Here is a 24,927-nt window from a genome sequence, read left to right as displayed (position 1 = left end):
TGTCATTTAAGTAAGTTACAAAACTCAAGCATTCTTTTACTTGCTAATTGCTATGAAATAAGCAGACCCTCTTTTAAAAAAATTTTTGATTAGATTCTAGTAATAGAAATACTAGAATTAAATTTCTTGATTAGTTATTTTATAAAAATATAAGTAGTAATAGTTATGATGGAAAAGAAACAAGCTTAGATTTCAATAGAGATTTTGACTCTTTTAAAGTGAGTTTACATTATTTATACCATTTAATTATACTATGATAGGAATGTTTAAATGACTTGTCCTATACAAAATTTTGGCTAAGGAGTATAAACTGGGCCTTCCTCTAGAATATCTATCTGCTTAGTAGGACTTTTCTTTCCCCTTTCTAGAGTGAAATCTTCTAAATTCCTGAGTGAGTTTCAAAATCTGCCATAGGCTTTTTAATAGTAATAATAAAAATTATGGCCAATACTTAGCATATTACATTGCATGTGTCAGGCACTGTCCTAAGATGCCTACACAAATTAACATATTTAGTCTTCATAGGGAAATTTTGAGGTAGGGAATTTAGCTTACAGTTGAAAAAGCTTATGTACAAAAAGGGAGAGTAAATTTACCTAGGGTCCAATGGCAAAGATGGGATTAGAACCCAGTTGTAGTTCTTGTTTTATTCATTACACTCTACTGCTTGTACAAGGCATACACTAACATGAGAGAAAGTATTTCAATCTAAAAATGTCAAACACCTAGTCAGTATTCCCTTGTCATCTTATTATGAGACTATCTGACATTCAACCCTATGCTAAACGTATTACATCTTTAATATTCTCCCAGTTTCATACTCTAAACTCCTCATATTTCATTCATTTCAGATTCCTTAACTCCTCTCTTCTAATATTCAGTTTTATAGTTTTATTTACATGTTTTCTAGTATGTATCATTAGAAAGAGATTCCAAGGTAAATCTCTTATGTTTTTAATTAATAAATGAAAATATAATTTTGAGATGATAACACATAAATATATTGTTCTGTGCCCTAAATTAACATGAAGGAAAACAACAGTAGTAAATTCCAGATAATGAAATGATTCAAAGAACTTTTGGTATCCCCTTTTATAATTTAAACTTACACTTGATAAATTTATGATAAACAAAACACACACAGTAATCTTCCACTTATATTTCAAATTCTTGGATAGAAGAAAAAAAACAAATATATATAACTTACTTTATAACTATGCAGGAAAGTAAGTCAGAGAACTCTCAGTAGACCAAAAAGTACGAGATATTTAGAAAGGAGACTGTTAGATTTGAGAAGGAAGCCATAGCTAAATATATGCACAGAGAAGACTCAACCAAAGTGGCTGTGGCACTAAGCCTGTAACATACTCAGAAATGGTAGGCTCCTGATTTTTGGAATAGCAGTGAGTTCAGAGAGAAGTAACTCATTGCTTAGTTGGGACACAGCAGAGAAGCAATCAGGTATTCAAGCCTGAAAATCTCCTGTTTATCTTCTGTGGTCTAGACAGTAAGGTTATGAGTTTGGATTAGAGAAAAACAGTGAAGTATTCAGATGATTAGCAATGGTGAGGAGGATCAGGGAACTCATTTCCAGTACACCCCCTACTAAGATTGCCCTTTTTCAGTATTTCTCACCAATCCCCAATCTCGCTGAAGATAGATTTTTAACACTGAGATAGAAAGAGTTAATAAAGTAAGCAGAGTGTAATAAATATGTAACAGCAGAGGAATTGAAGAATTATTCCTTGAATAAAAGGGAGTCAAGGAGAAAAAGTGAACAAAAAATTTGATCACTAATGTTTTTAAAAGAAACCCTCGGCCAGGCGCAGTGGCTCATGCCTGTAATCCCAGCACTTTGGGAGGCCGAAGTGGGTGGATCACGAGGTCAAGAGATCGAGACCATCCTGGTCAACGTGGTGAAACCCCGCCTCTACTAAAAATACAAAAAATTAGCTGGGCATGGTGGCGCGTGCCTGTAATCCCAGCTACTCAGGAGGCTGAGGCAAGAGAATTTCCTGAACTCAGGAGACGGAGGTTGCGGTGAGCCGAGATCGCGCCATTGCACTCCAGCCTGGGTAATAAGAGTGAAACTCTGTCTCAGAAAAAAAAAAAAAAAAAAAAGAAAAAAAAAAGGAAACAAAGAAACCCTCAATAAGTTCAAAATTATAAAAGTAGATTGGTGTCAGCAAGATGGGCTTTCCAGTGCTTGCTCCCCCATGGAAACATTAGCCAGGATCTGGGACCACTCCAGCTGACCCAGGGTCCAGACCAATCTCGGTACATCCCAGAAACTGGGCTTAGCTCCATAGACCTAGGATCCAGAACTGCCCCCATGAACGAGGTTTCAGACTGGTTTCTATGGCCCCAGAATTAAGACCAGTTGATTGCAGACCTATCATCTAGGATAGAACCCAAACATCCATACCCAGCCTTGTCTCATGGATTCAGGCTCCAGGTTGGTCCCCAAAGCCCCAGGCTCCAGGCCAGCACCCATAATCCTAGCCCCCTGATTGGCCCTCACAAACTCAGACATCATGCCTTTCCCAGCACAGGTCAGCTACAGGCTGTAGGCTAGTTCCCATGGCATTAGGTTTTAGTGGACTCATGGTCCACACCTATTCCAGCACACCCAGGCTCTAGGCCCACCCCCATGGACTGAGGCTCCAGAGTCACTCCAGTCTCAGATCAGCTTTCACAGATGTAGACTTCAGACTTGTCTTACTGCCTGGCTGGCCCCTGCCCATTCAAGCACAAGACCTGCCCCAAATGACAGGTTAGCTCTGCTGGACCCAGGCTTCAGGCCAGCCCTTTGTGATACAGGTTCCAGATCCAATTCCACAGAATCTTCAACAGTTCCATGTCAGTGGATCCAGGCTCCAAGCTTAAATTTATGGACTCAGGCATCAGGCCTGCCCATGCATTGATCTAGTTAGCAGGCCAACTTACATGAGGATCCCAGCAGCAAGTCCTTCTGTTGACCATACCAAATGGTCTACCCAGAATTCCTGGATGGGCTGACTGGTGAAGGCTTACCCAAATTAAGTTAGTCTGCAAAAACTGGAAAAGTCCTGGTTTCCTCAAATGTGTAGATATCAACTCATGTCACAAGAATTACAAAGAATCAGATAAACATGACATCACATGACAAAATAAAGTTCCATTAACTGACACTAAAGAAATGCAGATGTATGAACCAACTGACAGAGAATTCGAAATACAGTCATGTCACTTAACGATGTAGATACTTTCTGAAAAGTGTGTATTGTTAAGTAATGTCATCATTGTATGAACATCATAGAGTGTACCTATGCAAATCTAGAAGATATAGCCTACTGTGCCCCTGTGGTATAGCTGGTTGCTACATATACCTATGTGGTATATACTATATAGTATTGCTACAATATACCTATATTGCATAGCTTATTTCTTAGGCTACAAACCTGTACAGCATGTTACCATACTGCCTATATGGAATACAATAGGCAGTTGTAACACAATGGTAAGTATTTGTGTATCTAAACACAGAAGAGGTACAGTGAAAATACTATATTATAATCTTATGGGACCACCATTATATATTTAGTACATCATTAACCAAAACGTTCTTATGCAATACATCACTATAATTGTCTTAGGAAAGCTCAATGAAGTTGAAAAAAAATACAAAAACACAATCCAACAAAATTACAAAAATAATAGATTACTAAAATAAATTTAATAGAGAGGTCAAATAATTTTAAAAAAATAGAAATTATGGAGCTGAAAAATACAACTAATGAAAGAAAAAATTTATTAGTGCCAGAAGCAGAATTGATCTAACTGAAAAAAAGAATCTGTGAAATTGAAAGTCTATTTGAAAATATACAGTTAAAGGAGAAAACAAAACAAAAAGAATAAAAAGAATGAAGAAATATTACAGAACTTATGGGACAGCATCAAAAGAACAAATGTTCAAGTTTTCAGAGTTCATAAGGGAGAAAAATACAAAGGGGAAGAAAATTTAAAGAATAAGGAACATGTTTAAAGAAATGTATTTAAAAAAGAAGACAAAGACAAAAGGGAAGAAAACTTCTGAGCCTGGTGAGAAATATAAATATCCAGGTACAGAAAAATAAAAAATGTCTAACTAAATTAATCCAAATAAAATGATACCAAATTATATTATAATTAAGCTGTAAAAATCAAAGACAAAAGAGAATCATGAAAGCAACAAGAGAAAGAAACATATCACACATAAGGGAGTTTCAAAAAGACTAGCAGCAAACTTCTCAGGAGGGACATTACAGGCCAGCAGAGAGTGGGATGGAAGCTTCAGAATGCTGAGGGAAAAAACTGTCACCCAAGAATATTTACTGGGCAAAGCTCCCCTTTAGAAATGAAGGAGCGATAAATGCTTTTCACAATAAACAGAAGCTGAGGGAGTTCAGCACCACCAGACCTATCTTATAAGAATTTGCTAAAAGAAATTCTCCAAGATTAAAGAAAAGGATACTAATTCCTACCATGAAAACAGGGAAATATAAAATTCACTGGTAAAAGTAAGTACACAGTTCAATTCAGAATATTCTAATCCTGTAATGGTAAAAGGTAAATCACTTATATTTTCAGTATGAAAGGTAAAAGATAACACTTTTAAAAAGTAGTAATAACTACAATAATTGTTTAAGGGATACACAGTGTAAATATATGTAAATTATGACATAAAAACATAAAATGTGAGTGATAGGGTAAAAGTGTAGCATTTCTGCATGTAGTCAAAGTTAATTTCATTAATATAAAATATCCTTTTATAACTATAAGGTGACTTATGTAAACCTGATGACAACCACAAAGCAAAAATGACTAGTAAATAAATAATAAAACATAGGTAATCAAAGCATACTGTCAGAGAAAATAATTGCAAAGGAAGACAGCAACAAAGGAAGAAAAGAACAAACAATATACAAAACAATCAGAAAAAAATAACAAAATGGCAGTAGCAAATCATTCCCTATCAATAATTACCTTGAATATTAATGGATTAAATTCTCCCATCTAAAAACACAGTGAATGGATTAAAAAAAATTCCCAACTATATACTTTCTAAAAGAGACTTATTTAATTTTTAAGTACACACAGAGATTAAAAGTAAAAGAATGCAAAACAAAAGTCCATGCAAATGGAAACCAAAAGAGAGCAGAGGTAGTGCTGTGATTTGAAAGTATACTCCAAATTTAACATTGAAAGCTCAATCCCCAAATTCATATGTTTACTGGAGGTAGGGGCCCTTGGGTTACTAGGATTAGGCCTTTGGGCAATTAGGGTCTTTGGGTTATTAGTAATTAGGATTAGATGAAGTTATTAGGATGGAACCCATGTGATAGGACTGGTGCCTTTATAAGCAGTAGAAGAGAGACCTGAGCTAACACATTTGCTCTGTCTTGCCATGTGATGCCTGCCACCATTGTCATGATGTAGCAGGAAGGCCCTTACCAGATGCCAGCACCATCCTCTTGGACTTCTCAGCCTCCAGAACTGTGAGTTGAATAAATGTCTATTGTTTGTTATTTACTTAGTGCGTGGTATTCTGTTATAGCAACAGAAAATGGAGTAAGACAGGTAAGTATACTTTTATCAGATAAAAGAGACTTTAAGTAAAAAACTGTGAAATGAGAAAAATAAGGTCACTATATAATGACAAAGGGACCAATTCATCAAGAAGATATAAAAATTGTAAATATATACATACCAAACATTGGAGCAGTTATATATACAAAGCAAATATTAATAGCTCTGAAGGAGAAACAGACTGTAATACAGTAATGTTAGGGAACTTTGATACCCAACTTTCAACAATGGTTAAATTATCCAGACAGAAAACAATAAGGAAACATTGGACTTGAACTGCTCTTTAAACCAAGTGGACCTGACAGACGTATAAAGAAGATTCCATCCGAATATACATTTTTCTCAAGTGCACATGGAACATTCTCCAAGATCCTATCTTAGATGATAATACAAGCGACAACAAATTTAAGAAGAATGAAGTCATTTCAAGTATCTTTTCTAACCACAATAGTATAAAACTGGAAATCAACCACAGAAAGAATTTTGGGAAATAAATATGTAGTAATTAGACCAAGGGATCAAAAAAGAAATTGAAAATTTAAAAATATCTTCAGACAAGTGAAAATGAAAGCACAACATACCAAGACTTATAGATTGTAGCAAAACAGTTCTTAGGGCAGTAAACAACTGTATTAAAAATAAAGAAAAACAAATAAGCAACCTAAAATTATACCTCAATGTTCTAGTAATAGAAAAAAATTCTAAGCCCAACTCAGTGGAAGGAAAAAAATAATAAAAATCAGCACAAATAAATGAAATGGAGAATAGGACAACAATAAAGATGAGCAACAAAACTAAGAGTTGTTTATAGAAAAGGAATATGAATCAACAAGCCTTTAACCAGACTACAAAAAAAAAGGGAGAAAACTCAAATAAATAAAATCAGACATGAAAGAGAAGTCACTACAACTGATACGATGGATATACAAAAGATCATGAGAGACTACTATGAACAAATGGACACATACCTATGTATATTCAATCTACCCATGCTAAATTGGGAATAAATAGAAAATCTGAACAGACCAACAATGAATAAGGAGATTGAATAAGTAATAAAATTTCTCCCATGAAGGAAAAGTCCAGGACTTGATGCCTTCATTAATGCATTCTACCAAACATTTAGATAAGAATTAATACTAATTCTTTTCAACTTTTTTTCTAAAAATTGAAGAAGGAATACTTCCAAACTCATTTTATGAGGCCAGAATTACCCTAATACCAAAGCCAGACAAAGTGACTGCAAGAAATGAAAATTTCAGGCCAATATCCCTAATGAAAATAGATGTAAAAATTCTCAACAAAATACTAACATACTGAATTCAACAGCATGTTTAAAAAAAAAGCATATCACATGATCAAGTGGGAATTTCTTTGGAATTCAAGAATGATTCAACATATACATATATGATAATGTAATATAATACAACATAGTAACAGAATGAAATCCCTATAAAAACCACAAAGGACCTTGAATAGCCAAAGCAATCTAGAGCAAAATGAAGAAAGCTGGAAGCATCACAGTACCTGATTTCAAAATATACTACAAAGCTCCAAAACAAGACAGTTCTGGCATAAAAAACCAGACACATAAGCCAATGAAGCGAAGTGCCCAGAAGTAAATTCACACATTTACAGTTAATTGATTTTCAACAAATATTCCAAAAACATACAATGGAGAAAGGACAGTGTCTTTAATAAACAGTGCTGGGAAAACTGGACAGTCACATGCAGAGGAATGAAATTAGACTTTCATCTCATGTCATATACAAAAATTAAAAAAAAATCAAAATGAATTAAAGACTGAAACATAAGACCTGAGGCTATAAAACTACTAGAAGAAAGCAAGGAGGAAAAGCCCTGTGACATTGGTTTGGGTAAAGATTTATTAGATACAGTCTCAGAAGCAAAGGCTACAAAAGTAAGAGTAGACAAATGGTATTACATAAAAATAAAAGCCTTCTGGATAGCCAGAAAGAAACAATCAACAAAGTAAAGAGACAACCTGTGGAATGGGAGAATGTATTTGCAAACCATATATCTGATAAGGTTTTCAAATATATAAGAAATTCAAAAAACTCAATAGTAAAGAAACAAATAACACAATTAAAGAATGAGCAAATTTCCTCATGACTAGTCACAAGGAAAATGCAAATTAAAACCACAATGTGTTATCACCTCACACCTGTCAGAATGGCGTTATCAAAAAGACAAAAGATAGGTATTATTGAGAGTGTGGAGAAAAGAGAAACCTGGTACAGTGTTGGTGGAATGTAAGTTAGTACAGCCCTTATGGACAACAGTATGAGGGTTCTTCAAAAAATTATAAATATAAGTACCATATGATCCAATTCCACTACTGAGTATATATCCAAAGATATGAAATTGATATGTTAAAAAGAGATATCTGCACTCCCATGTTAATTGCAGCATTATTTACAAAGTCAATATATGGAATCAACCTAAAGGTCTATCCACAAATGAATGGATGAAGAAAATGTGTTACGTATACCCAGTGAAATACATTCAGCTTTAAGTAAGTCTTGTCATTTGTAACTACATGAATAAACCTGGAGAAAATTACATTAAATGAAATAAGCCAGGTACAGAAAGACAAATACCACGTGATTTCACTCATAGTCAAACTCATAAAATTAGTGGGTATAATGGCAGTTAAGTCATTAGCAAAAATAAAAGAAAAATAAACTAGTACATATTTATATAGCACAACCACAACAATATAGAGGAAAATAAAAAACTTTGATGTACCAATGTAATATAATGCAATAATGTAATACTGCAGTGATAGAAAATGATATAACTATAACATATATTTAATATAACTAAATGTAAATGTAAAAGCAAAAGCAAATGGCATGTTAATTTCACTAAGCATTTTGATGTATCTATAGTGCAATGATGGGAGAGAGGGGACGTGTTGGTATGTGTTTGTGTGTATACATTTTGTGTGTCATAAATAGAAATAGTATAAAGGAGTCAAATCCCCATTTTGCTTATTAGGAAGTCAAGTAATTTCACCTAAAAATGGAAAATTAAGAAAAGTCTGATATATTTATGTAAATATTAGAATGCTAGTATTTACATAATGCTTGACTCTAAGTAAGACACATTGTATGTCTTAGGCATTATAAGAATTATAAAAATGAGTAACATATAATCCCTTCAAGGTTTACAGCCTATTAGAAAACATAAAATAAGTATACAGTAGCTATAGTACAAAATTACATATTTAGCTCTATGCCCTCACTGGCCCATTACTAACCATATGTAATAAGTATTGTATTCTGACTGCAATAAATTGGTTTGAGAGAGAAATAGAGTAATTTGACTGAAAAATAGAGTTACTTGAGGTTAAAATATCTAAATGTTAACTCAATAATGAAGATAGTAGCTAATATTTATGGCGGCTTTGCATGGATATTGTAATTTAATCTTCACAAGAACTCTATAGGTTTACCAATATCATCCTCACTTAACACAACAGTAAATAAGCAATGGTTAAGTAATTCACCTAAGGTCAAGAACAGCTAGGGTTTTAATTTAGAGCAAAATTATCTTGCATATGGGATTCACAACCCAAGTTTTTAAGTGTAAAAGTGCCAATACACTAAAAAATATATATTTTAAACTATCAATTCAGACTTACATTTTCCAAATAGAGCAAAATGAATTTTTAAAAACATTCAACTAGGCCAAAGCATAAATGTGAAACATTGCAATGTAAAATTCCACTGTGTATTTAAAATTTTAGAAATAGTTATAAATATTAGGAACAAAGATAGAGGAAAAAGCCTATATATTTTCAAAAAAAAATCTCTTTTGGAATGCTATTCTTTTTATTGTTTTGTTTAATTCTTTCTAAAATTGCAATATACTGTCTAATTTTGTACTGTTACATGGTCAATATTTGAATACTAAAACAATAGAAAATATTCAAATTTCAATTGGTGTTGTAATCAGAGTTTCCACAAATAATAATCTGATAACTGCACGTTAACAGCAGGGAGTAAACTTTGACTGTATAGACTTTGACAGTATTATTGTTTATCCTTATTTCTCAGGGATAGGGTAAACACTGCTGTAGAAAATAGACTCTGATACAAAATAACATATTTGGATGCTAAGGAGTAAAAGACTGTACCTTTTCATCTCCACCCTATATCCCTCATCACTCCAGTTAGGAAATAAATTGAATGCACTTTAAGATATTAGCAGATAGCACTTTGGTTTACTAGGCTTTGAACATTACTGGATATGCAATCTAGAAGTAAAGATCTGGGTGCATGTGTCATCTGTGTGGTGGGATATAAAGAATGCTTTTCTATTTGATGAAATTTGGAAGTTTCCAAACAGTAACAAAATAATTTTATTGTTTTTATTCGAATGTTATTTTGTAGATTTTTTTTTTAGCTTTTTAATATTGGCTTGTTTCTATTGAAAAACCTCTTGTCAACTTGAACCCATACACATCTGAGATCATATATGACCTTCAAAAAAAAAGACAACAATAAGGTCATAATTCCACCTAACATAATGCAGCTATCCTTCCTACGGCTGGAAGCATACTACTCCTTAACCTAAATGCTATTATGTAAAGTTAACAACACTTATTTGCTGATATGAAGTCAATAACTCTAATGTCACATGATAAAGGAAAAATAAAGGAAATACAGATATTTTTCTCAGCACAAGTGTATACATGCCTAAACATATTCTTAACAAAATAAAAAGGAAATACTCATAATAATTATAGTCCTTGTTTCTGCAACTGGTCACATGGTTTCAGCTTGCGTTGATAACTATCTTCTTCTACTACTCATTCTGTATTCCCTTTGCCTTCAGCAAGCACCTCAGTAATATTTTGTTTTGTTTTGTTTTATCTGGAGGAGTGATCCAAACCTTCATTTGTGAAGAGTTTGGCCCATTTGTAGTCCTGTCTGGATTGGATTTTTGTACTTTCCCGTTGACTTTAATCACAGGTCATGGTGATATTAAAAGACACCCTAAAGGATCTCCTGTGTTCTATGCATACTCCTCCTTACCTCCATTGTAAAGTAGTAGTCTAATTTTATCTTGATAGTCTGGTTCAATCACCCAAGCCAACACTGTAACTCTCTTCTTAGCCTGTTGACTTAGAGGTAGGAAGAGCCCAAAGTGGCTAGGTGGCAATTTTAACTTCCAGTTTAATGTAATAATTGTTTTGTCCTCTGAAATGAAGACCTCTAGGTAAGCAGAATGTAATATAGTGGGAATAGGAAGCAAAAATTTTGCTAGTGGGTCACTAGGGGATGATGGTGAGTGGTGCCACTTCCACTTCTACACCTTGATTCCTGAACCCATGAATCCTGACTATGGGAGAAACGTATCATATATTGGACACAGATTCAGAGCATACACAGCCTTCTGGAGAACTTTGCCCCAGCCCTGCAAAGTATTATTACCTCACTGGCATTGTAAGTATGACTTCCAAAGGCCATTCCACCATTCTATCAATCCAGCTGCTTCAGGGTGATAAGGAACATGGTAAGACCAGTGAGTTCCATGAGTATGAGCCCACTGCCACACTTCTTCAGTGGTACAACGAGTGCCTTGGTCAGAGGCAATGCTATGTGGAATACTCTGATGGTGGATAAGCCATTCTGTGAGTCCATGGATGATAGTCTTTGCAGAAGCATTGCATGCAGGATAGGCAAACCCATATCCAGAGTAAGTGTCTATTGAGTGAGGACAAACCACTGCCCTTTCCATGTTGGAAGAGGTCCAATATAATCAACCTTTCACCAAGTAGCTGGCTGATCACTCTGATATGGTGCCCTATTGAGGGCTCAGTTTTGATCTCTGCTGCTGGCAAATTGGGCACTCAGTGGTGGCTGTAGCCAAGTCAGACTTGATGAGTGGAAGTCCATGTTGCTGAGCCCATGTGTAAACTCTATCCCTGCCACCATGGCCATTTTTTTCATGATTCCATTGGGTGATCAAAGGGTGGCTGGGGAGAGGCTTAGTGGTGTCCACAGGATGGGTTATCCTGCACACTTGATTATTAAAATCCTCCTATGCTCAGATCACCCTTTGTTGAGCATTCACACAAGATCCAAATATCTTCACAGTATTTTTTTTTCCACTAAGAAAGATCCATCGACCTCATCCCCACATTTCTTTGTTACCAATTTTTCAATAATGCTTCTTGCAAGTCCCTGACCATCTAGCCAAACCATTGGCTACAACCCATGCATCAGTATTTAATCATACATCTGGCCATTTCTTATTCCATGCAAAGTGTACAACCATGTGCACTGCTCAAAGTTCTGCCCACTGGGAAGATTTCCCTTTGCCACCATGCTTCAGGTATGTCCTGTGAAGGGCCTGTAGTGCCACAGCTGTCCACTTGCAGGTGCTACCTGTATATTGTGTAGAACCATCTGTAAACCAGGCCCTAGTCTTCTCTTCCTCTGTAAACTGATCATAGGGAACTCCCTATGAGGCCATCAGTGCAGGCTCATGGAGAGAAGGCAGTGTGGCAGGAGTGGAGACCATGGGCATTTCAGCCACTTCCTCAAGTAATTTACTTGTACCTTTAGCATCTGCTTGAACTCACAATTCCACTGGGCTGAGGAGGCCTCAGGAAACTTACAATCATGGTGAGAAGAAAAGCAAACACATCCTTCTCATGGCAGCAGAAAGGGGAAGTGCAGAGCAAAAGGGGGAAAAGCCACTTATAAAACCATCAGATTTTGTGAGAACTCACTCACTTTCATGAGAACAGCAAGAGGGTAACCACCCCCATGATTAAGTTACCTTCCAAAAGTAATTTAATGCATGTGTACTCTTCCTTACCTCCATTGTGAAATAATAGTCAGACTTCATCTTGATATCCAGTTCAGTCGCCCCATCTTAGCCTGTTGACTTGGAGGTAGGAAGAGCCCAAGGTGAATAGGTGGCAATCTTAACTTCCAGTTTAATGGAATCATTGTTGTGTCCTCTGAAACTCTTGCAGTGTCCCTCTCATGTCACGTGGGGATTATGGGAGCTATAACTGAAGATGAGATTTGGGTGGGGACACAGCCAAACCATATCACAAACCCTTTATGATACTGTTGAAGTGGTATTGGGCATTTTTTATCCTATTCCCCAAGAGCACGCAGTATGCTGCTAAGGAGACTTGACGCCTTTTGAATTCCAACTTTGCAAAATTATTTGAGTTCATCAATGTTTTCAGAGTAAAGAATTAAGCTATTTCAGTAACAAGGAAGTATGATTTCATGTGATGCAGGAATAAAGTCAATCATATATTATTTAATATGTGACTTAAAACCCCACTCTTCAGTGCCTGCTTTGTTTCCGGTACTGATATAATTTGTACTTTTATATGTTGTATCCAGTAACTCAAATCTTAAAAATAACTTACAAATTTTTTTTTTTGAGAGGGAGTTTCGCTGCTGTTACCCAGACTTGAGTGCAATGGCACGATCTCTGCTCACCACAACCTCTGCCTCCTGGGTTAAAGCAATTCTCCTGCCTCAGCCTCCCGAGTAGCTGGGACTACAGGCGCACACCACCATGCCCAGCTAATTTTTGTATTTTTTTTTTTTTTTAGTAGAGACGGTTTTCAACTTGTTGACCAGGATGGTCTCGATCTCTTGACCTCGTGATCCACCCGCCTCGGCCTCCCAAAGCGCTGGGATTATAGGCGTGAGCCACCACGCCCAGCCAAAAATTTTTAAGTTATCTATTTAAAGTGCAGATGAGAAAACTAAGATCTAGAGCATTAAGCGACTTGTCCAAATACATTCAGCAATGCAACAGTAGAGACAGTTCAACTTAGGCTCTTCCGATTGAAAATTGGTCATTTTTTTCATACACTTTTAATATATCTTATGATTTATGCATATTGCTAAAATTTTAAGAAATAATATGAGACACATAAGAGTGCAGTCTAAGATGTGGCTTCTTCCTGTACTTTGTCTCAATTTCTCCTACCTTAAGCTCTTAAGGGTTAGATTGTAGATACTGGCACTTGAGGATAAGGAGTCAAACTCCTTAAACAGGTTCTTGAGTTGCTGGAATTGTTAGTTTCAGTGTGAACCTGTGCTGCCTAGTTCTGATCTGAGATTGTATTCATTCATTTGCTTACTCTTTCATTCTGTGAATATTTATTGAACAGCTGCCATGTGCCTGGCAATATGCTAGATACTGTGGATTTACTGGAAAACAAAACAGACAAATTCCTGGAATCTAGAGTTTAACTTCCAATGTGACAACATCATTGCAGCCTCTTCCTACTCAATTTTTATGACCTAGAATTAAGGAACTTTTTGATTTTAGGTACTGTGACTACAAATATAAGTATGTGAGGTAGTGCATATGTTAATGAGCTTGATAATATTTGTCAAATGGCTTAATTTAGCCATTCCACGATGTGTTTGTATTTCAAAGCATTTTATACATGATGAATACAATTGTTATCAATTAAAAAATAATTAATACATTTAAAAATAGAAACGTTCTTTTCAAATTTTATTTTTAAAAATAAATAATTCTATGAAATAATTAAATAACTGAGCAACCATTCCTATGCAGACAAATGTGACTAACCTGTAGAAATTGTTTGAATTCTGGGAGGTTATTCATAGAGCAGTACATTAAGCATAATCTTTTCTGTATTCACAGCAGTTTAATTAACTACATTTCAGAAACTGTTTCTGTTATTTTTATAAATTATTTTAAAAATTAGCCAGTTGTGTTCAAATGTTGGGAATACCAAAGATAGGCCTACTTTACCACCTATAGTTGCTGATAATATTTTTCAGCCAATAGATCAGATATTTCCTATTAATTTACTGTGGCAAATCAATTCAGAGAGCTTTATAGCATTGCTGAGTTCAAAACAGGGATTTATAGAATTGCTAGGTTTGAAACAGAACATCAGTTTATGCACAAGTTATTAATCTGAATGATTCAATGATTCTCCTCCAATACTGAGAAGCATTTTACTTCTGAGGTGCTTTGCTTTTGTTTTTTGTCTCAGAATAATATGTACTCCTCTCCTCACCACCTAACAAATATATGCACTACAATTAAGAGTTGATTGATGCTATGCCTTCTGAGCAAATTATGACCATTTTCTATTGGTTATTTAGAGCTTTGTAGAACTTACTTTGGTTACATTTATCTTTCCTCTCTAGCAATTCCAGATTTTTAGAACAAGGCTTATATAATCCAGTTGTATAAGAAAATGACAATTTTGCAAAACCCAATTAAATATTAATTCCTTTCATCATTAATATTTTATAACACTTCCTTATTTTTATTGATGATTGACCTAATTCTACATTTAAATGCAAAAGCATGACAGTTTTTACTCTTCACTTTTGAATCTTTGGATAGATTGCTAATCATCTTTCAGTCCTTACAAAAGGATTGAGCTCTCCAAACAGCAAAGATGAATTAACCAAAAACTGTATGGAGTCAAGGTAAAAATATTTTTATTGACTGGGAGATGTGTATCTGTTTCCTAGAACTCCCTTCAGTCTCCCAGATCCACCTGGCATTACAGTACTGCTTAAATCATAATTCTGGGATTACTTTGGCTGCCTGCTACCCGCATTGCTTTCAGACACCAAATCCTGTTCATCAAACCTAAATATAATACATTCACTTATTTCCATTCTCAGAAACAACCCTTGTCTCTCTACCACCCTCTTTTGCTTGAGCTTTTTAGGTCTTCTAGTATCCTATTCAAAAATACTGTATGTGAATTTATGTGCAAATTTGGTCAGTCCCAGCCAACTTGAGTTGCTTCTCATTGCAAGGCATAATGTACTAGAATGTTTCTTCATTGTCTTGTCTCTTCTGCAGCCATATCTATTGTCTCTCATTTCTTTTTCCCCATTCTTAATTCCTATTGTTCTTTTTCCAGTTCTTTAAATACTGTGTTTTCCCCTCTTCAAATCCTTGTGCGCCATGTTCCTTCTGCTTGCTAACCTTCTTTACTTAGATCTTTCAAGTTGCAGCTTAAACATTATTTCCTCAAGAAAACTTTGATTTTTTATTACACTAGGTAAGGTTCTTTTACAATGTGCCCCTACAACACTCTGTATATATCTTAAGTATTTTTAAAAATTCTCATTTGGTGTACAATTATTCTTCCTCCCAATATCGGTCTTTCCTAACATCATGTAAGCTCTATTGGGTATAAGTTTATTTTTTTCTTGTTCTTTTCTCTCATAATGTCAGCCACAATATAAATTCCCAGTAAATAATGCTTACATAAGGGATTGAAAGATACATGTGTTACTCATTTTAAAGGTTTATTATTTATTGAGAAAGCTAAGGCTTACCCTTTTTATATAGGTGAGTTATTTTGTCTTTATTAAGAGATGCTCCTATTTCAATTTTCTTGTTCAAAACGACATTTTTAAATGCATTAAAATAGTTGGTGTTGTTTGTAAAAATGTGTTTAGTTAGAATGATTTATTGATTGATTTGTATATTCCTAGTTGATGACTAGCTTTTGTTATATGTCTTCTTTACTGAAATTTGGTTTATATTCTTACAAAGAAGCTATGAGAATACTTTTTAAAAATAGGAATATTAACCACAGTTGTGTATCCATTTGACAAATAATTTTTATGATTTATTATTATGAATCTAGCCAGCAGGTACTTATCCTAAATCATAACACTTCAATAACCTTCACTGAAGGTTCAAAGTCGTGTGTTCTTTGAACTCAGTTTAGCAAGAATTAAGTGAAGGATTTGAAATATAAGGTGCTTGCCCTCCCAGTGTGCTCAAAAGAATGCTGAAGCTGGAGAGGATAAAATGTCAGTACCTTGGCAATTCCCCTGAGAATTCCACATTATTAATCATTAAAAGGAGTTTTTGTAATTTGTCAGTGGCTTATAATTTTTCCCTATTATACAAAAAAAAATGTGACAGGAAGATTTCAATTTCAGTGATGTTGAATCCATGTAAAAACTTTAATCACACAATTACAGAAAGAGTTCTGGTTTTCAAAACACAAACTTTATGTAATTAGAGCAATTTGTAATTTCTTAAGTAGAATTAATTTGCATGGCTATTTTGTAATTATAAAATGGGATATTAACAGTGAATGTGTGGTATCTGAGGGCTCTTTTAATTTTTTTTGTATGAAAGTATAATTTATTCCTTATGGAATAATGTTATATCAAGAGCAAATATGTTTCCATGTGGAATGTCTTAAGATATTAGAATGCATTGTTTAAAGATGATTTATAGCACTATTTAAGAAATTAAACAGCATTGGTTTCATTTCACCATCCCAGAATTCGTTTACAAATACCTAAAATTCTTTACTATAGATTAATATGATACTACTAATTTTCTTCAAATGTCCTTTGGATCTTTTGAAAGAGAAAGGGGTAAATTTAAGGAAACTACAACATATCCAAATAAAGAGCACAATTTGGGGACTTAAAAAAAAGATGATAGAATGAAGGCTACTGTGGTTCCTGTATCTCAGAGCTAAGTAGAATGATCTCTGATGAAATCCATTACATCTTAGCAATAAAGCAACTTTATATCAGAAGACTGCAGGGCTGTACATATCTGTCTGTGAAATGTAGCTTGAAATACTGAAAAGTTTAATGGTAATTCCTGGGGGTTAGTTTTTTGAAGAGTGCCATATAATTTGGAGAATGTGCCACTAACTCTGCTGCCTTTTTAAAAAGTAACTTTGGGGAAAATGTTACCATCTGTTTAAATCTTTTGACAGTATAGAGTAAATCAGAAAAAAAAAAGGTATTTGCAATAGGAGGCACAATTGGAGTAAGATCTTAGAAAAGAAGACATGGATGAATATAGGTGAATTAGAATTGAAGCTGATGCCAATTTTATGATTGTAAATTTATCTTTTCCCATTGTACAATTAAAAGCACAAGATTGTTAAGACCTGAAAACACATACTAATTGAGTCCTGAAACTGAGCGCTGGAGTAATAACCAAAGGAAAATACTTTCATTATTTCAAAATACCCCAAGGTATCTTGCATTGAGTCCAGTTAAAAATTAATACCATTGTTTACAGTGATACAACCAAGATGCCCCAGTGCTCTGTTAGAAGATGGTTGATTTACAAAGCTTCTTGCTGCAAACATTTTGCCCATTTTGTGACTAATTAATAAAAGTTTGGTTTCTTTTAACCAATGAAAAGAGAAAGAAAATATCTAAAATAAAGTGGGAATATACTTTAGAATTTTGTATTGACTTTATCTTTCCATCATTTCTTATTAAGCACTATCTCCACTCTTTAAAATGAAATTCTTCTTAGGTGATTTTTCTTTCTTGTTTTTCTCCCTTGCTTCCCTTCATCTTTTTCTCTCCCTCCCCCGTCCCACACTATTTTTCTATGTTTTTCTCTTCCTTCTTTTATTTTTCCTTTGGGGTAGGGTAATGTAGCCCTTTGAAAGTGATGAAAATATTCTATGATTAGATTATGGTGATAGTTACACAACTTTGCGAATATTCTAAAAATCATTGAATAGTACATTTTAAATGACTGAAACCTATGGTATGTAAATTATATATCAAAAGCTGTTTTAAAAAAGGTGAAAGGCTAACTAGAGGTTAACTAAGGTGATTGGCATAAGTAAAGTACAGAACAGCCAGCAACCTATTCTCATCTCTCATCTCAGATTGATTACAACAAATCACAAGGCCAGACAGTCAGCTTCAGGACTCAATTGGTATGTCCTTTCAGTTCTCAACAGTTTTGCGCTTTTTAGTCTTGTGATCGAAGAGATAGGCTATCAGAAATTTGGCATCAGTCATACCTTTAACTCACTCACGTCAATTTATGGACTTTGTGTCCTCCATCCTGAGAAAGGAGACTGTGATAATTCAGACAGATTTGCTCTTTATGAAGATAAGCAACAGGATAGTAAGCTCTTGAACATATAGGAATCAGTAGAAAAGTGAACAAAAAGCACACAAAAAACTTATTGTGTTTAATCAGATATAGTTAGGTAAACAGTTTGACTATTTTTGAAGTCTAGTAGACTGTATTCATTCTGAAGTAAATTCCATGTCACAATGGTGAATGAAAATTGAGTTTTTGAAAAAGTATTGTATGTTTGGTTTTTGAAAAAATTTTGGATACCTAGAAAATACTCTTTGTCTACATCAGGAAATTATTCAAAATACCTAAAAGTTAAATTCCATTATAAAACTAGGACAAGAGGAATCCATGCAATCAGAATATATGTAACAGTATAAAAATACAAGATGTGTGTGTTTGTGTGTGTGTGTGCACGTGCGTGTGTGTATGCTGTCAAAGTGCTGTCAGTTTGGTTGCTTTTGGTGCCTCATCTCACTTATTATGACAGGAAATTCCTTTTCCCATGCTCTCTTTGAACGTGATGTAGCTGCATCTTAATTGACTTCGATGTTTCTGCAGAGCTTTTCAAGCATGGCTCATTGGATTCTAAATAATTGTTTTGTTATACGTTTGCTAAAGCTAGTGCTATTGCCCCAAAGTTTATCACTTACTTCCTGTGCAGAAGTTGTCTACCTATTCTAGATTATTGGAATAGCTTAGAAGAGCTACATCAGCAAAAAGGAAGATACATTTAACATTTTTTCCCCAAGGCTAATCTATGTACTATAATTTATTCAAATTAGCTAAAAACAGGAAAAATATATATCACTATAGAAAGTCTAGAAAAGTGGTTCATATTTGTTCAAGTATTATTTCATTTAAATATTTTTCACTTAATTAAAAACTATTATCTTGTAAAAGATAAGTATATTTAATTTTAATGCAACTTTGGCTTAATGGAATTTTGACTGCATGAAAACAACTGCTTAAAAATAAAAATTCAGAGGATCCTTATTGATTATCTAGTCTCACCTTCTCATTGACAAAGAGTAGATTTTTACTTTTATGGAAGAGCTTATATTTCCCTCATTTGTATTTTTAAATTTGTATTTTATTTTATTTTTAGAAACAGAGTCTCACTGTCACCTACGCTGAAGTGCAGTGGCTTGATCATAGCTCACTGCAGCCTCAAACTCCTGGGCTCAAGCGTTCTCCTACCTCAGCCTCCCAAGTAGCTGAGACTATAGGTGCATGATGTCATCTCACATAGCTAATTTTTGTTTTCTGTTTCTTTTTAGAGACAGAGTCTTGCTGTGCTGTCTGGCCTAGTCTCAAATTTCTGGCCTCAAGTAATCCTCCTGCCTTGCCCTCCCAAAGTTTTAAGATTACAGATGTGAGCCACCACATACAGTCTATTTTTATTTTAAAAAATTACATTAAGGACTAGAAGTTTTTATTTAGGATTAAAGTATAGTTTTTAAGAGTTAGTAGGGAAACACATTGTTTCACTGGAATGTAGTTTGCCAAAATATTTACAATGCTTATCTGTGATTGATTAGATTATGGTTTGATCTTAAAAAAAAATTTTTTTTGTGCTCCAGATGTTTCATGATGAACATATTACTTTTCCAGCAATGAAATAACATTTTAGGCCTGACATGGTGGCTCACACCTGTTACCCAGCATCTTGGGAGACCAGAGCAGGCAGATCCCCTGAGGTCAAGAGTTCCAGACCAGCCTGGCTAACGTGGCAAAACCTTGTCTCTACTAAAAATACAAAACATTATCCGGGCGTGGTACTGGGAACCTAATACAAGCTACATGGGAGGCTGAGACATGAGAATCACTTGAACCTGGGAGGTGGAGGTTGCAGTGAGCTGAGATTGTGTCACTGCACTCCAGCCTGGGAAATAGAGCAAGATAATGTCTCCAAAAATAAAAATTAAATAATAACATTTTATAAGGTACATTTTGGCTCTAATAATTGTTTCACAATTTTCGATGACATTTAAAAAATTTTAGTAAGAACACTATGTGAGATCTACCTTTTAGCAAATTTTTAAATGTGCAATACATTATTGTTGACTATATTATATGGCAGATATCTAAAGTTTAATCACCTTGCTTGACTGAAACTTTATGCCTGTTGATTATTAACTCCCATTTTTCCTCCCCACAGTGCCTGGTAACCATAGTTCCTCTCTCTCATTCTGTAAATTTGAGTATTTTATTAATAGATACTTAAGCAAATTACGTAGGATTTGTGTATCTGTGACTGGCTTATTTTACTTAGTATAATATCCTCAAGGTTCATCTGTGCTTTGCAGATTGCAGAATTTTCTCTTTTTTTAAGTGTTATTTTTAAAGGTATATGCCACATTTTCTTTATTCATCTCTCACCAGATATTTAGGTCCGCCTCTCAGCTAGTGTGAACAATGTTGGACTGTACATAGGCATGCTGGTCTCCTTTTCACATCCGGATTTTAATTATTTCGGATAAATATCCAGTATTAATTTCTAGATCATATAGTAATTTTTTTTTAGTTGTTTGAGAAATGTTTGTACTTTCTTCCATGTAGGCTGGCTGTACCATTTTGTATTCTCATCAACAGCTGTGGAAGAGTTCCAATTTCTCTATATCCTGGTCAATACCTGTTGCCTTTTGACTTTTTGATAATAGCCATTCCTAACAGGTGTGAGGTGATATCTCATTGTAGTTTTGATTTGCATTTTTCTGATGGATTAGTGATGCCGAGAACCTTTTCATGTTCCTGTTGTCCATTTGCATATTTTTTGGGGAGAAAATGTCTTTTCAGCTTCTTTGCCTATTTTTTGACTGGACTATTTGTATAGTTTTTTTGATATTGAGTTATAGGAGTTATTTAGTGTTTTGGAGATTATGTTTTATAATATATGTGTTTTGCAGTATTTTCTCCCATTCAGTAGTGCTTGTTTTAAACTCATTGTTGATTGTTTTCTTTGCTGTGCAAGACCTTTTTGGTTTGATGTAGTCCCACATGTTCATTTTGTTGCCTGTGCTTTCGGTGTCATCTGTCACATCATTGCCAAGACCAATATAATGAAGCCTTTCTCTTATTTTTCTTCTAGGAGTTTAATAGTTTTGAGTCTTATGTTTAAGTCCTTCATCTATTTTGAATTGATTTTAGTGTATGTTGTAAGATAAAGGTATAATTTCACTTTTTTTTTGCATATGACTATTCAGTTTTCTCAACGTCTTTTGTTGAAGAGACTATCCTTTCACCATTGTATGTACTTAGCACCCTTGTCAAAGATCAGTTGACTATATTTGTATGGGTTTACTTCTGGGTTTTCTGTTCTGTTCCACTGGTCTATATGTCTGTCTTTATTCTGGTTCTATACTGTTTTGTAATACGTTTTGATATCAAGAAATGTGATGCCTCTAGCTTTGTTTTTTCTGGATTGTTTCGGCTATTTGAAGTCTTTCTGGTTTCAATATGAATTTTAGATTTTTTGTTCTAATTTTGCAAAAACTACTATTGGGATTTTAATCAGAATTGCATTGAATCTGTAGATTAAGTAGTCTGAATATTTGAGCAACATTAAGTCTTTCAATAAATGCAGGATGCTTTTCCATTTATTTGTGTCATAATTTTTTTTTATCAATAACTTACAGTTTTCAGTATAAAAAGTCTCTCTCTCCTTAGTTAAATTTCTTTCTTTCTTTTTTCTTTTTCTTTTTTTTTTGAGAAGATGTCTCACACTGTCACCAGGCTGGAGTACAGTGGCGCAATCTTGGCTCACTGCAACCTCTGCCTCCTGGGTTCAGGCAATTCTCCTGCCTCAGCCTCCTGAGTAGCTGGGATTACAGGCACGCGCCACCACGCCCAGCTAATTTTTTTGTATTTTTAGTAGAGACGGGGTTTCACCAAGTTGACCAGGATGGTCTCGATCTCTTGACCTCGTGATCCACCCGTCTCAGCCTCCCAAAGTGCTGGAATTACAGGCTTGAGCCACCACGCCCAGCCACATCTTTCTTCTCTGTTGAATAACACTCAAAATAGTTTAGTAAATGATTATTATTATTATTTATTTTGAAAAGGAAGAAATTGTTTGATTTGTTGAAAACCGTTGAATGTATTTGTAAAACACTTATTTCCACTTTACGGTACTAATGGAAAAATTAAATAAGATAATATGTGATTTTTCCTAGGCCATATAGATAATGATAGTGAGAATTAAAACCTATTTTTCTCAATTTCCAAGTATTTTTTTTTTTGCTACACAATGCAGTTACACATATATTCCTTCATTGTTTTGAAATAAAATAATTGTTCCATTCAGAGATTACATGATTATGATTCAATTGTATTTTAAGAGTATTATATTCTTTTAAAAGATACTCAGATATCTTGAGAAGGAAGGCATTAATTAGATTTTAAAAATGTGATACAAAAACAGTTTCTCTGCCAATCAGTATTTTCTAGCTCTTTCGAATTTTAGTAACTTATGAATATAAAGGGTTTATTGTGAAAATTTTTTAACATGTTAAAATAGTTTTCAGATGAGTTAGAAATATGAATATTCATGATTAGTTAGCTTTTTAAATTAGGTATAATTGAGTTGAAAATAGCATTTTATTTTAAATTTTATTTTTCTCATTATAAAATCTGCTTCTAGAAAATGACATTTTAAAAATATATAATATTCTAAAAATTTCAAACTTCTATAATGTTTCTATTTTCTAACACACACACACACTCACACCAGTACATGAATTATAGTCCTAAAATATACCTTTAAAATCAAGTGTAGCTCTGCCTCATTTGTGGAGGAAGCTGTGGTCTTTCATTTAATATAGGTTTTAAAAAATAATTTTATGGGCTTAAATGTTCTGTTACTGCAGGAATCATTCTCTGGGCTTGTGATATAAATCTCTCAATGAAATTAGGGTGTCCAGTATAAGACTGAATACCGAAGGATGTTATTTGGATTGATGAAAAAGTTCTAGTAGCCAGTAAGTAATGGAATATGCCTATTCAAAAATGGAAAATATTTTATTGTTTTAAATTTTTATGTGTGTCAATTTTACAATACAAAAAAAAACCTCATCAAAATTGCTAATATGAATTGAATGGAGTTTATTGTAATCATTATTAAAAGTTTCAAGCAGGTACAAAAGTACACATAGTGTAACAAGCCCTCATGTATCCAGTATCCACCTTCATCAATTTCAATGCATGATCATTGTGTTCATGCATATGCTCATTTTACAACCTTCCTCCCAATATTATTTTGATGCAAATTTCAACAATATATTATTTCACTTATAAATATTTCTGGGTGAATTTCTAAAAGAGAAAACTATTTACATGCAAGTACTATGCCATTATCACATTAAAATAGTTGGTAATAATTCTTTAATGTCATCAATAGCTACCCATGTTTCAAATTATCAATTGTCTCATAAACATCCTAATATTTTGAATTTACTTGTTTGTAAATATAACCTCTACTTTCTAACATCTCCATAATTTTCCAAATTTTATATGTCATTATTTTCATCTCTTAATCAGTAAGTTTTTCCATAATTTTTATCTTTCTATTTTTGTTCCCCATGTAACAAATAAACGGTATTTGTGCAGTAGAGTTTCCCACAGTCTGGATTTTAATGATGGCATCCCTGTTGAGTAGTTTAACAGGGTCATCATTTCATGGAATTTCCTGTAAAATGTTAGCTGGGTATAAAAGTTTGATCAAAATCATGTTTGATTTTCTTTTGGCAAGTCTATTTCATAGTGGTAATGTGTTCTTTAATTGGGAGTCTTATTATTTTGGCTTGTTTCCTTTTTTGATGTTAGTACCAACTGATGCTCAATGACTCCACTAATTTATCAGGGATTGAAAATTGTTGTTCCAATCTTATCATTACTAAGATACTGATTAACAGAATACTTCTTTTAAAAATTACCACTGCCCAACAACTACTACCAGATTATCTAATAAAATAAGGATACAGGGAAGTCAAGATAATTAGTTGATTCTTTTCCTTCGTTTGCTGACTCTCAAAATAATGAATTTATTTTCTAGCATTGTTTAATGATGAGAGATGATCTGTTATTATCAGCTTATGGATTTAGACATATTTGACATATTTCAACCCTTTGCAGTTATTATTCTAATTCATGGCTAGTTACTCTTCTCATTTTAATTACCAGAGTCTCTTCAACTTTGTACTAAGACTTTGTGCCACTCTTGTCCCAGACTGTAAATCAGTCATTTGTCCAAGGAACTTTGGTTTTGGGGGTTGCAGTTTTCAGTCTTTCAATAGTCAGAGTTCTTTTTTCTTTAAGATAAACTGTGTCTTGAATTTACATGGCTTGTTATAATTCAGAATCAGGACTGCAGCAGTTTTACTTAACCGTTTATCTTACATTTATATTTCCTTTCACATGCATTTTCCATTT

The 24,927-nt window shown here is 34.0% G+C and overlaps 1 protein-coding gene across 50 annotated transcripts in view; it reads left to right on the top strand.

The window, feature by feature from the left end:
- GULP1 (GULP PTB domain containing engulfment adaptor 1) overlaps positions 1 to 24,927 on the top strand; it is a 320,614-nt gene that overhangs the window by 114,719 nt on the left and 180,968 nt on the right. For 8 of the 50 annotated variants that reach the window (XM_078327147.1, XM_078327131.1, XM_078327175.1 and 5 more), the window contains one exon: positions 5,458 to 5,516. The exons of the other annotated variants lie outside the window; for them this stretch is intronic. The gene's annotated coding sequence lies outside the window, so the exon portion shown is untranslated. The remainder of the gene's footprint in view (positions 1 to 5,457; positions 5,517 to 24,927) is intronic. 50 annotated transcript variants of the gene reach the window in all.

The sequence above is a fragment of the Callithrix jacchus genome, chromosome 6 (genome assembly GCF_049354715.1).
Source record: "Callithrix jacchus isolate 240 chromosome 6, calJac240_pri, whole genome shotgun sequence".
Classification (NCBI taxonomy): domain Eukaryota; kingdom Metazoa; phylum Chordata; class Mammalia; order Primates; family Cebidae; genus Callithrix; species Callithrix jacchus.
Note: the sequence above shows the minus strand (reverse complement) of the source record. Positions and strands in the feature narration are given on the sequence as shown.